Raw genomic sequence first — 14424 nt, 5'->3', positions numbered from 1 at the left:
CCCTTCTTAGAATAAAAATATCCAGCACTTGAGATAGTATGAATATTTCTCTCAGTTAAAATGAATAACATTGTCAGAAAATGAAATCTGAATTTTTAAAAATTGAGTAGATGTGTGGTCAGATATTCTTAATCAGCAATTTATCATGTCTTTGGGTGAAATTTATAGTTCTATGTGAAACTGATTAACTCCATTAGATTTTAATTATTGTTCCAAAATCAATACTCCTACTTCAGGCAATTCCATTCACTCATCTGAATAAGGAGGTGGATTTAGGGGTGGACATAATCTTTTAGTTGACATTAAAACATCCTATTTAGTTTAGATTGTTGTAGTTCATTGTTTTTTGTTTTGTTTGTTTGTTTGTTTGTTTTCCTTCTGTTCAAATACAAAGACTTTAAAACCTACAGGGATCAGAGGAGATTCAGGATAGGTTTTTATCTAACCTGCCCAGCAGCTATTGAATGATTGATTTTGCCTCTTTTGTCTTCCCAACTCGGAGGCTGGCTGTGGTGTGATCTGATGCTCTGAGCATTTGCCAGTGGCCTCTGTGGTATGGTGGGGAGGGTGGAGTCAGTTTTGCTTGCTTCATTCTTACTTTTTTTTAAATTAAAATTATTGGGTAACATTGGTTAATAAAATCAAATGGGTTTCAAGCTGTGTTCACCACCCAAAGTTAAATTTCCTTCCACCACCAAATATTTGACCCCCGCCCCCATCTCCCTCTTTCCTCCCTGGCCCCCTTCCCTCTGGTAACCACCAATCCATTGTCCGTGTCCATGAGTCTCTGTTTGTTTGTCATGTTTGTTTGTTACTTTTAGTTTTACATTCCACATATGGGTGAAATCATATGGTTCTCAACTTTTCCTCTCTGACTTATTTTGCTTTGCATGATAATCTCAAGATCTAGCCATGTTATAAATGGCAGTATTTTAACTTTTCTTATGGCTGAATAACATTCCATTGTATATATATGTACCACATCTTCTTTATTCAGTTTATCAAAGGGCACTTCAGTTGTTTCCATGTCTTGGCCACTGTGAACAATGCTGCTATGAACTTCGGGGTGCATAAATCTTTGAAGATAAATGTTTCCAGGTTTTTTGGGTAAATACCCAGAGGGATTTCTGGGTCATATGGTAGTTCTATTCTTAGTTTTCTGAAGAACCTCCATATACTGTTTTCCATAGTGGCTGTACCAATTTACATTCCTACCAGCAGTATATGAGGGTTCCTTTTCCTCCATAACCTCTGCAACACTTGTTCTTATTTGTTCGCTTCATTCTTACTTTTAAATGACACAGTCAGGTTTAGAGAGAGCGATCAGCTGCTTCATTGCTCTCTCAAGTTATGTTTCCCTAAATGTAACCTCCATTCTGACTTCTATCACCTCTTATATCTGACTTCCATTAATTTTGCCTGTGTTTGAACTTTATATAAATTGAATCATAACGTGCATTCTTTCCTGTTTGGCTTTTTCCCACCAGTATTACGTCTCTGTGGTTCATCTTGTTATGAATAATCAGAGTAGCAGTAGTAGCTCATTCTTTTTCATTGTTGTATGGCAGAGGTTGGCAAACTTTTTCTGTAAAAGTCCAGATAGTAAATATTTTCAGCTTTGTAGCCCACATGGTCTATGTTGCAACTACTGAACTCTGCTATTGCCATGCAAATGAAGCCATAGATAATACTGTAAATGGGCATAGCTGGATTTAACTTACAGGCTGTAGTTTGCTTAGCCCTGCTGTGTAGTAGTCTATTGAAAGACTGTACCACACATATTTATCCATTGTACTGCTAATAGATGTTTGGGTTATTTTTGGTTTGGGAAAATTATATATAAAGGTGCTGTGGACATTCTTATATGTGTCTTTTGTGCATGGTTTTATGATTTCGTGTTGTCGAATTGTTGAATTATAGGGACGCATATGTTCGGCTTTGGCAGATATCAATAAAATGTTTTCTGAAGCAGTTGTAGTAGCTTATACTCCTACTTCTCCAAATGATTTAAGTTTTTACTAACACTTGGTATGTCATTAAAAAACTTTGATCATTCTAGTGATTATGTAGTGGTGATGAATAATGCTGAACATCTTTTCATATACTTCCTAAGCAGTTTTTCTTTTCTTTTCTTTTTCAAAAATACCTGTTCAAGATATTTTGGTCCACTTTTTAAAAATTGGGTGGCCTGTACTTTTCTTATTGAATTTTAATATTTCTTCATACATTCTGGAAATGAGTTCTTTGTTGGAAACCTATTGCAAATATTTTTTCTCACTCAGCGGCTTGTGTTTTTCACTCTTATAATGGTATCTTTTGATTTACAGAGATTCTTAATTTAATTTCTTAAGTGAAGTACAAGTTATCAATGTTTTTCTTCAGAGTTAGCTCTTTCTGTGTCCTATATAAGAAATCTGTCCTAACACTAAGACCACAAATATATTCTTCTGCATTAACTTCTAGAAGCTTTATTACTTACCTTTCACATTCAATTCTATGGAACTGATTATTTTCTGGTATATGATATAAAGCAGCGAGTCAATAGTAACTTTTTTTCTTATGATATTCAATGTGGTGGCACTTTTGTGACCATATATCTGTGCATGTTTCTGGACTCAGTTCTATTGATCTGTTATCTATCCTTGTGCTGATAATGTACTATTTCAATTACTATAAATTTATGTTAGTCTTCGTATCTCCCAATATTGTTCTTCTTCTCTAAAAATATCTTTGCTACTCTTGGCCCTTTGTTTTTCATATACATTATTAAATTCCCACAAAATGGACACCTTATTAAATTCCCACAAAATGTCTTTCTGGAATTTTGATTACGATTGATTGCATCTTTAGATTAATTTGGGGACAAATGACATCTTTACAACATTGAGACTCTATGAACATGATACTGTTCATAATATTCTCTTATCTTTTTAAATATCTGTAATATCTGTAGGAATATCTCACATTTCATTTCTCATATTGTTAATTTTGTGCCTTCAGCTATTGTTTGTGTTCCATTCTTTCCCTTCTCCTGAGATTCCAATTATATGTATGTTAGAACATTTAATCAGTGTCACTCAGTCTCATTCTTTTCTGTATTTTCTTTTTATTTTTCTCTTCATAATTCAATCTGGATATATCTAAAGATCTGTCTTTGAGTTTATCCATGATCTTTATGCTCTCTTTAATCTGCTATTAAATTCATCTATAGAATCATTAAATTCAGTAATCAATCAATCAATCAATCAATCAGTCACTTGTCTTCAGTGAGACTGCCGCTAGGTTACTGCTTTTAGTTTGTCTCTATTCTTGTTCAGTGAGTCAGAAAATGGTATGAGGGGAAAATGTGGAGGCTAATTGTCAAGATTATTCCAATATACATAAACTTTTTGTTTTCTCTCTGGGATTTAGTCCTTCAAGTTCTGGCTAATTTATTTGACCTTATTGACTGTTTTATGTATTTTGTCTGTTTTGTATTTTATCCATCTTTTATAGTTGTTTTCAGTTGGAAGGTTAATCTGATACAGATTACTTTGACATATACACCATATGGTTTTAAAACAAAAGTTTTTGTTTCAGTTTGTTATTATTGGATTTGGCAAATTCAATTGGTAGAATATAATCTAAATACAATATACCATATTTAAAAAACCTTTTCTTCTTTTTTCCTGTTCTTTTGTAGAGAGCTACTTCAGGAAGATTTTTCAGATGGATAAAATGTTTTTCAGGTTTTGGCATTCACGACTGAGATGTTTGCTTTGTAATTGTTCAGCTTTTTTCTTCTTACTTTCTACTCATTCTATGATTTTAAGCCCATGCTTGGGAGTGATAAAAACTATCATGCAGTGTTTATAGCCACATTGTAATTTATGATTTCATTTGCTCTTCACAATAATATCTTATGAAGTAGGTGATATTAGTACCTCTCTTCAACAGTTGAGCAAACTCAGATTCAAACAGGTTAAGTGTTTTGCTGCAAATCACATTGTCAGTAGGTAATAGATTAAGGGCTGAAATGTCAGCCTTCCATAGCATGCTCTCCCCGTTCTGTTCTTACCCTATTAATGACCATGCAATTGGCTAAAGAACAAAGCTGCAAATATAATTAAAACAGTGTTTACTCTCAGGGAGTTCTAAGTTTAGTGCATTATATTGCATTTGCTTTCCAGGCAGTAATATTGTTACTTTTTCAAAAATACCAAAGCTAAAATATCTTCAAGCTTTAAGAGAATCTGAAAAAATAAAGATATGAATTGAATAGAAAAGAATATTAATTACATTTGGAAAGTTTGGAGAAGGCAGAGCCAGGATCTACTCTACTTACATTTTTAGAGAATAATGATTTTTAGTTTGGCTTCAGGGAAAATAGGACTAGTAATGTACATTTCACATGAGAATCCTCTTCTGCACAACCCTTAGCAATTTAGGGAAACCTATATCATCCTGATATTTTTCAAATTTTTTAATGCTTATGTGCCTTTCCCAGTTAATTTATGTGCTTTGGGAAAAATTGTATTTAACTGAGAATGAGAGTCTCAGTGCTTTCATTAGGTGAGATGAACCCCAGAAAAGTATATAGACAGGGTTAGAAACAGACCCTGTCTTTGACCACAACAGACTTGCTCATGGGTGTCTGCAGAGTGGCATGAAGGTTGTCTAAGTCTCATGCCACTCTGTTTGGAAGAATGCTTTCAGTTGTCACAATGACCTGGATGGGGGTCATTTAGTTCTCCAGGGACCTTGAAGTGGAAGGACTTACATGCCATGGTAAAGAGTTTTGTATTTTCTTCTGCTGGCAAGGTTGAGTAATTGGAGGCTGAAATTAGTTTGAGAGAAGATTAATTAGGTAGTGATCAAAGGTGACTTTCAGAGATGGAAGCTGGAGACCAAGCACCAGGTGAAAGGTGTTTACAATAACTGACACAAGCAGAAACCAGTTGAATTAGAATATGGGAATGGAGAGAGAGGGTTGGTTGCATCTTCGAATCTACCTCACAGCATTTGTGACGGGGGTAAAAAGGGGTGAGTTTAATATTTTGGGGGCATGGAAGAAGGGAGGAGTGAGGTGCTGACACAGAGGAGAAACTTAGCTACCAGCAGGGACAGTGCAGAGGGAAGAGGTCTTCACTTGAATCCACCCTGTCTAATGCTCATTTGGCTCTTGTTTCGACTGTTCACTGAAACATTCTGTTCTTTAATCAGTGCCTAAAATGGACCCAAATATTATTCAAATATCTTCTTTCCCCAGGCCAGAGTAAATCAAATATTAATCCTCAATGAAATAGTGAAATGAATTAGGGTCTTCTCTGTAGGCAGAAGTAATAACAGAGCTACTTAGAAGACAAAAGGATGATTCAAAATGTCTTCTGAATTAACTGGAGTTTAGATATTTCATTTGAAATATAAAAACACTACTTTTTTTTTGTTGTTATACATATGACTTCTGTGTGAATTTTGACAATTCAGTGAACAGCACATGTGATGGAATAATTTACAAATCTTATTTCTTCTCTCAGGAATTTAGATAGATTAGTGAATATTTTCTTGATAGACTGTCCTCTAAATAGTGGTTTCCTTTAGAGTAGGAGACCTGTCTTAATCATTTTGTATTCCCTGGTATCTATCCTTATGCCTTGCTCATAGTAGGTACTCACTAAATATTTATTAATTGAGTTGATGGGTTTAGTAAATATATCCAGAAGTAATAGTCTTCATTGTGGAATATAGTATATGTTATTCATGAACCGATGTTTCTAATTCAGCAACACAAATATCTCTTAATTACATAAAATGAGCTCTTATTTTAATCTGGATTTTTCAATTTTGTTTTAACAGGATGTTTCAGTAGGGCATAGCTTCTAGCAATTTAAATTACTACCATATTCAGTATTTGTGGCAGAGGAAGCCTCAATGTTCTGACAAAGGCTAAGGTTCACAGTATTTGAGTTTTAAAATCTTTCTTAGAGATGTATAATGTACCCAAACATCTTGCTTGTATTCCAACAAAGTGTAGGTGGAACTGGGACCATAGCCATGTGCACCAGAAGCCCTCCATTTGCATGTTGGTTGATTTCTCACTGTGAAGCTCTTCATTAGCTTAGTTCTAATGCATGTAGGTGTACCTGTGTGTATGGTAAGACATGTTCGTGTTTGGCAGTATTTGTACAATTGCACAGGTGATCAATATGGCTTAATAGTTTTAGCAATTCTTTAATTCTAGTTTATTGTTACCAGCTTACAATATTCCCATCAATTCCTAACTACGTTTTCAGTGTCCACAGTAGAAATCCTTAACACAAACTGAGTTTTGGTGCATTACAAAAAGCATCACTATGGTTTCGTGTCAATTTTCCTTCCTTGTGTTTAGAAGGTAGGGTCTGGGGCAGGTAGTGCCAGAGATGTGAACAACTTGGATGCAATGATGGGCTGTGGGGGTGGAGATTCATGTTTTATTCTGGGCTTAGTGTCATTGAGAGGAAATTCACTTTGATGACACCTCTGAATGATTTTTATCCTAATGAGGTGGATTTACTCCTAGAATTTCAATTTTCAACAGTGCTACTACTGAGACCAGAGCTAAGATTTAACTTTGGGTCTGCATGAGTTTAGGGCACTGCTTATTCAGGTCCTGGGTAATGTAGTTCTCAGAGCATGGACTTTAGAGTTAAATCTTGACTCCACTAATGAGGAGCTTGTGATACTGGGCAAGTTAAATAACCTCATTAAGCCTTGGTTTCCGCACCTGGAAACATGGCATTAACAACAGTAGCTGCCAGAAGATTAAATGATAGAGTAAATGCTTGGGCAGCACTTAATTTAGTACTTGGCAGTTGATAATTGCTCAATAAATGCTAGCTATTATTATTTCTAGTAAATATACTGGCTCTATGTCACTTATCCCCAGTGGCAGAGATGTCAGTTACTTTCCCAGATATCATTTTGAAGAGATAAATTACATAGGATTTGCTCAACCATAGAAATGCTGTATAAGACTTGACTGATCTCCCTTTTCAGCCAAGAACTAGCACAAAGCATGTGACAGAGGGACACACGGGATGTGCAATGCTGTATTTTTCAATTAGTAGCGAGCCCATTCTAAAGTGAGCAGCAAAGATAACCTGTGTGTTGATGAAGTGACATTGATTCAGCACAGATATGTGAGCAGCTACTAAATGTAATCAGATCTTATGCAAATCAAACCTCGGGTGCAGCATTTTAATGACGACTTTCTTAGCAGTAACACTTATTTCGGGATCCTGCTTGTTCTCATTTAATGAGCCCAAGGTTGTTTGCATTCCTCAAAAAAGGGAAACTGTCAATAGGAACTCTGAATCATGTTTTATACAACATCTACATCTGTTTCTTCGATTTGATTGAATATGTATATATTTAAGGATCTAGGGAGATTTTGAGTTTCAAATAAATGAGTTAAATGCCCCTCCTTAAAAATTTTATTAGAATCACAGATCAAAATCACTTGTAGAGAGAGCTTTAGAAGAGGTCAAGATATTAGTGCTGATTTTTATGCCGAACTTAGAATTTCATTTGGCAAATTCTTTTACAATCTAAAGGGAAAATGTGGCAGTAGAGTTAAAATCAAAAGTCTTTTGATTTTGCTTTGGACATTTGGTGATGTAATAATTTTTTAATGATTCTTAGGGAACTTTAAAACATTTAAGTTCTGATCTCTTAGTTTTATTTAGTGGCCAGAAAATGGAATATAGATGTAAGTTTCTATGTTTGAGGCAGGAAGTTTGAGAAGCTTTCATACCATGTCCCTTTCCCATTTGATAAAAATGGAAATTTGTTCGAGTTGAACTTTATATCAAGGATATCAGGTACTGACTGCCCAGAGAACCTCCTTATGCAAACCCATTTTTCCTGTTTGGGAAATCTGTATTATTTTTGGTCACTTGAAATAAAACCATTTATTTTGATCCAGAATTCTGAAATCTGAAGATTTATGCTTTGAGCACCCTTTTTGACATTCTCTTTAATAAACTTACAAACTACTTTGGAAAATGTGAATTTTTCAGTGGGAGTAGATGAGTATTCTAATTCAGAAGCCATATGCCCACTGCAGAAATAATGCATTTAATAAGAGAAAAATGAGTGACACTTCCCATTTCTTGTCTGAGATTAGACAAGGGTTAGTGTGAAAAATCGTTTCTAAGGAATATTTTCATGGGAAGCAGAACGACTTAGTTTCTGAATATTCAAGGTGATATGGTGCACAGGAAAAAAAATTCTACCCTTTCAGAGGAAATGTGTGCGAGGTCATTCTCTTAACCTTGGTGAACTCCAGCATACCAGGGGCAATGTAATAATTAAAAACTCATTTCACAGCAGCTGATTAAGCTTTGATTCACAATTACACTGTCTTTCAAAAGTCTCCTCTATCTGAGCATTTCGAAAATATGATGGCTTCATTATTTGTTATATTTCCAAAGTTAGAGCTTCAAAGGAGCTGCAAAAACTTTCTCAATCATCTAGAAAGTCATGAATAAAACATGCACACCCAGAATTTTAAATTAAAGTAATTAGAACACATTAGAATCTTAAAAAAAAAAAAAAGATTTAACATCCATGTCAATGTGGAGAAAGATGCCCTTCATTAAATTACATCTTCCTGTTCAGCATTTTAAACTGCCACTTTTAATGTAATATTTTTTAAAAATGACTGTGATTAAGATAATTTTAAGAAAAGTAAATGTTAGAAAATTCAGACTACAACATTTTCAGAGTATCACTCCAATAAAAACTTTTTTCTATAAAGTGGAATTAACGAAGCAATATCCTGAAATTTATACCAACTTTCTGGGTCCAAATTAACAAGTGTAAGCAGGAAGCTGATACTTAACCAAAGACTCAATTGCTATGATATGAGCAGCAGGTAAGAGCTGCAAACTAGGACGGAATTTTTCTCCTTTCTTCCTTTCTTCTTCCTCCCTTCTTCTTCCTCCCTTCTTCTTCCTCCCTTCTTCTTCCTCCTTCTCTCCTACAGGACTGTCTCCTTTACTCCACTCCTGCTCACTATGTGATGGTCAAAGATCTAAACCACTACAGGGGCGGGTTTGTACCTGCTGGAGGAATTGACATAGTACAAGTAGCCGAAGAGCTTTTTCTATCACACTAGGAATATTCCATGAGAGTTTACATTCACATATGACATTCCTCAAGGTGATTAAAAAGAAGCATTTCTTCCTTTCATCTATCCGTCTCTTTCCTTCCTTCCTTCCTTCCTTCCTTCCTTCCTTCCTGCCCTTTCTTTCTGTCTCTCTCTCTCTCCTTCTCTCTTTCTCTCTCCCTCCCTTCCTTCTTCCCTCTCTCTCCTTCCTTCCTCTTTCTCTCTCTCTCTCTTTTCTTTCTTTCTCTTTTATTTTTTTCAATTACAGTTGGTATTCAATATTATATCAGTTTCAGGTGTATAACACAGTGGTTAGACATTTATATAACTACAAGAAACTAGCACGTCTTAGACTGTGAGGTAAAAACATCCAAGAATAGTGTTGAAATAGTATAACTCCATGAGAGGCAACTCTCCAGATGAAGGTGGAAAGTAGAATTTGAAATCTGGAAGTGCTCATTCAAGAGACCTCCAAATTTAGGGAAAATGCTAACAAACCAAGAAAGACCAAGATGGGTCCAATGGAAGAAAATGGAGATAGATGGAGAGGAAAATGGTGTGGCTTAAGTATAATGAAGTCTTATTTCTATTAATCAAACATCTTCTCTGTAGACAAACTATTAACATAGTCACTATATTAAATCTTTCTTGCCCAAGCTCTGTCTCTTGGATCAAGGGAAGGGAAACACAGAATTAATTTTATCCCATAGTATAATTTTACCTGTTAGCATAAAAACAAACTGCCAATGATGCTGGCCCAGAGACAGCACTTTGAGAGTCACTGGGCTAGAGCAATGGGTTTTAACCCTGGTTGCACATTAGAATCACCTGTAACTTAACTCTGGCCATTCTGATTTAATTGGTCTGGGGTAAGGTCAGGTCATCAGTAGGTTTAAACTTTCCACAGGTGATTCTAATGAGCAGACAAGATTGAAAACCACTGAGCCTGAGCAATCACATTATGGTCAGGCCCAGTGAATTGTGGGAAACCTACTTACTAGACTCGAAGTTCCAGGTAATGTCAACCTGAGCAGCACAGATTTTATAAGAAGAATGACCAACCACCCCAATTTGCTTAGGACTGTCCCAGTTTTAACACTGTAAGTCTTGCATCTTACGGTCTGAGTTCTCCTTCCAAACAAATCAGGACTGTTGGTCACCCCATATGTAAGCCTAAATCTGAGTCTCCACCCTGTGCCGAGCACTTTTTCATCTATAAAATGGGGATGGCAACATGGGTTGCTGTGAAGATTAAATGGCAACATGAAGAGAGCTCACAGTTCCTGGCACAGTTACTACTTAATAAATGGTGTTCTCTAGTTCTGTTTAACAGGCAGCATATCCACGCTGTACATACAATATAATAAGATATTTTGAGAGAGAGAGACTACATTCACATAACTTTTACTACAGTACATTGTTATACTTGTTCTATTTTATTATTATTGTTGTTAATCTCTTACTGTGCCTAATTTATGACTTAAATTTTATCACGAGTATGTAGGTATAGGAAAAATCAAAATATATGTAGGATTTGTTACTATCCTCAGTTTCAGGCATCCACTGGGGGTCTTGGAAAGTATCCCCCTTGGACAAAGGGGGACTACCGTGTTCTGTTTCCTTCATTCCTGTACCTCAATTGTGTGCCTAGCCTTGACCAAGCACATAAATTGACATGAAGATTGCTCCCATAGTTAATGTATCAGACTGTCTTTATTTTGATCACAAATATATAAATCACCAGGTGCCTCTTAAAGTTCATCTTGGAGAACAATAAAACACAGTCCATGAGCAATTTAGAGTGATTTACTTTAAAGCAGATCTAAGGGAATAATAGCTTTTTTAGGGGAGAATGAAATTAGTTATTTACTTTTTTATATAACTAACTCAGGTACTTAATTTGTACAATTTGAAAGCTGACTTTTTGCCAATAAACCTTTTTTTTTAAACAAAAAGACTTAAAACAGAATATAAAATTTAGTTTATTTAAAATTAAGAAAGGAGGGAAATCTACTTTTCAACAGAATTTTTGAAATTAGGGAAAGTTTTTAGAGCTTTTTAAAACATTTAAAACATAAAGCTTTAAAAAAAAAATCTAACAGTTCTGATTCTGATATTAGGAAAGTAAACGCATGTACAAAGTGCTTCCAATCAATTATTGATAAATTTCATGAGGTCAGCCAAACTATATGACCCTGTTTCTGCCTTCGAGGAGTTTTCTATAAAGTTGTGTTGACTTATATGCATAAAAATTAAATATCAGGCAGCCTCCAGAAAGTGTTCAACAACTGGAAAATAAGTAAATGTATTAAGAATGCTTGTTAGTGTGTTTTTCAATTATTGAATTCAAGTGACACTTTAGATCTAACATATACCAGTCACAAGTCATCAAAGTTTCATGTTAGGTAACACTAACTTAACATTAAGACTAGTAGAGAAGGAAGTTCTTCTTACAAGTATAATGAATGTTGGATATTTTTATTGAAAGAACTTGGATGCATTTCGATTAGGAAAGTATTTCACTGCAAGCAGAATTAAACTACACTGCAGCCATATGAACATAGAAATATTTTATTTTATTTTTGTTTTATATAGGTTATTTTAATTTTTTTATACATTATCAGAGATCCAGAGAGAGGCAAGCCAAGGCTGGTGCAGCTGCTCCATGATATAGACAATATCATCAAGCACTCAGGCATCTTTATTGCCATGTTTCCTTATTCTTCCCAGTTGGAAGATGGCTACTGCACCTCCAGTCATCATATTTGAATGCAAGAAAGTAGGAATGGGAAGTCCAAAGGCCAAGAGTTGAAGGGGCATGTTAGTCTGCCTCTTAAAAAGCTTTCTCCACAAGTGAAAAGACCCTGTAGTGAGACATGGAAGGTGCTTGGACTAGTGCAGTAGCAGTAGAGATGATGACAAATGGATGAATGTGAGACATATTTTGGAGGAAAAGCTGACATTTTTGCTAATAGATTAGAATGTAGGTATAAGAGAGAAAAACCTCAAGAAGGAGCTACTGATTGAATTGTAATGTTTGGGGGTTTGCTGGAAAATGTTTAACCAAATGGCACTCTGGGAAACAAGTGTGTGTGTATATAAAAAAATATAAATTTACCTATGTAAAGCACATAATTTACAAATAATAAAATGTATAGAATGCTTTAAAAAAATAAAAAGCTTTCTCCAAACTCCTACCTAGTAGCGTCTGCTCTCAGATCACTGGATAGAGCCAGGTCAAGAGACCGGTAGGTGCAGGAGCATAAGAAGGTTCTAACTTTCCAGCTTTAAAATTGAGATACTAAAGGAAGAAGGGAGCCATGAGTGGCTTTTATAAAGTTAGCACTAAATGTCTGCCCTAGTGATGTTTCAATCTCAGTAAGTTTGGGAAAACATATACTTATTTGCCTGAGACAGACCTGGTTTATTCCTAATATTCTGGTGTCCCATCTAATTTAGAACTTATACTGTTTTTCTTTTTTTTAATTTAAGAGTGAAATATTATTATTGTTAGTTACCTTAAAATAAGCTGGGAAGTGTTAAGTAAACCTCCATTTTGGGATTCCAGATTCTTCCATGGTCTTGTGTGTGACTTGTGAGAAGTGACTGGGTAATTTAACTAATATCTTCCTTTTGAGACCAGCATACAGGGTGCTCAGTGATAAAAATGAAGTGTCCTTGGTCATTTCAGCAAATTTTCAGCAAACCTTTTAGTCAGCAATGACCTCAATAGAATGGAAGTACATGCATAATAAAAATTAAATACTAAAAATGTTCTTAAGAAATTTGATAATGAGTGAGTAATATTTACCATCCACCATGGGCACCAGAATGTACCACTGACCACATGAAAACGAGAAGATAAGGAAATGCAAATTAAAATAACAATGAAATATCTTTACCTATTAGAATGGCCAAAATTCAGAACACTGACATTGCCAAATGCTGGAGCAGATGTGGAGCAACAGGAACTCTCATTCATTGCTGATAGGAATGCAAAATGGTTCAGGCACTTTGGTAGGCAGCTTGGCAGTTTATTATAAAACCAAACATACTCTTGCTATGTTATCTAGCAGTCATGCTTCTTGGTTTTTACCCAAAGGAGTTGCAAACTTATGTTCACACAAAAACCTGCCCATGGATGTTTATAGCGGCTTTATTTATAATTGCCCCAAATTGGAAGCCAAGATGTCTTTTAGTAGGTGAATAGGTAAATAAACTGTGGTACATCCAGACAATAGAATATTATTCAGCACTGAAAAGAAATGTGCTATCAAACCATGAAAGAACAGGAGGAAGCTTAAGTGCATATTACTAAGTAAATGAAGCCTATCTGAAAAGGCTATGTACTGTATGATTCCAACCATAAAACATTCTGGAAAAGGAAAAACTATGAAGACAGCGAAAAGATCAGTATTTGCCAGGGATCGGATGGAAGGAGTGATGAATAGATGGAGCACAGAGGATTTTTAGGGCAGCGAAACTATTTATAATACTATAATAGTAGATATACATTTTCCATACTCATAGAAGGTACAACGCCAAGAGTAAACTTTAATATAAACAGTGGACTTTGAGTGATAATAATGTGGCAATGTAGGTTCATCGATTTTAACATACGTAATACTCTGGTCAGGGATGTTGCTAATTCGGTGGCTGTGCATGTGTGGGGGCAGGGAGCACATGGGAAATCTCTCTACCTTCTGCTCAATTTTGCTTTGAACCTCAAACTGTTCTAAAACTTAAAGTCTATTAAAAAAGAAAACCAGAAGACAATGATATGCTGGAGGATCATCAGCAACTACTTCAAAAGTTAGTAGTTCTGAGGACCATGTCCAAAGGCAGCAATTTAGCATGTGTAGCTACGGAAGGTACATTTACTCTGTGAAGTATGACTTTTCTTTAGAGCAAATGAGTCATTTTTTAAATCAACACTGCTCATTTTCAATTCCAAGTTTTCTTGTGCACATACGAAGGTAAAGCATAGCTATGACAGTGTTGGCTCTATTAGTGAAACTTTGTAAACGGTTACATTATTCCAATATTCCATGTCATCAGATGCTGCAAATAAAAATTGGCAATTCCAATAGTGATTCAAATTTTTTTTTCAATCTATTTGATTAAAATGAAATTACTAAGACTTCATTTTGTTGACAGTGAAACAGTTGATCTCATTGGGAAAAATACTGTAACATTCAGTCACAAAGTTAAACACTGAAGAGAAAATAATTGTTTTTGCTTTGATAATCTGAATGTAAATGTTAGTGATATACAGAGTTAAAATAAAATATTCTTAT

This window comes from Pteropus alecto, unplaced genomic scaffold, assembly GCF_000325575.1.
Source record: "Pteropus alecto unplaced genomic scaffold, ASM32557v1 scaffold20, whole genome shotgun sequence".
Lineage (NCBI taxonomy): Eukaryota > Metazoa > Chordata > Mammalia > Chiroptera > Pteropodidae > Pteropus > Pteropus alecto.
This window is presented reverse-complemented; position numbering follows the sequence as displayed.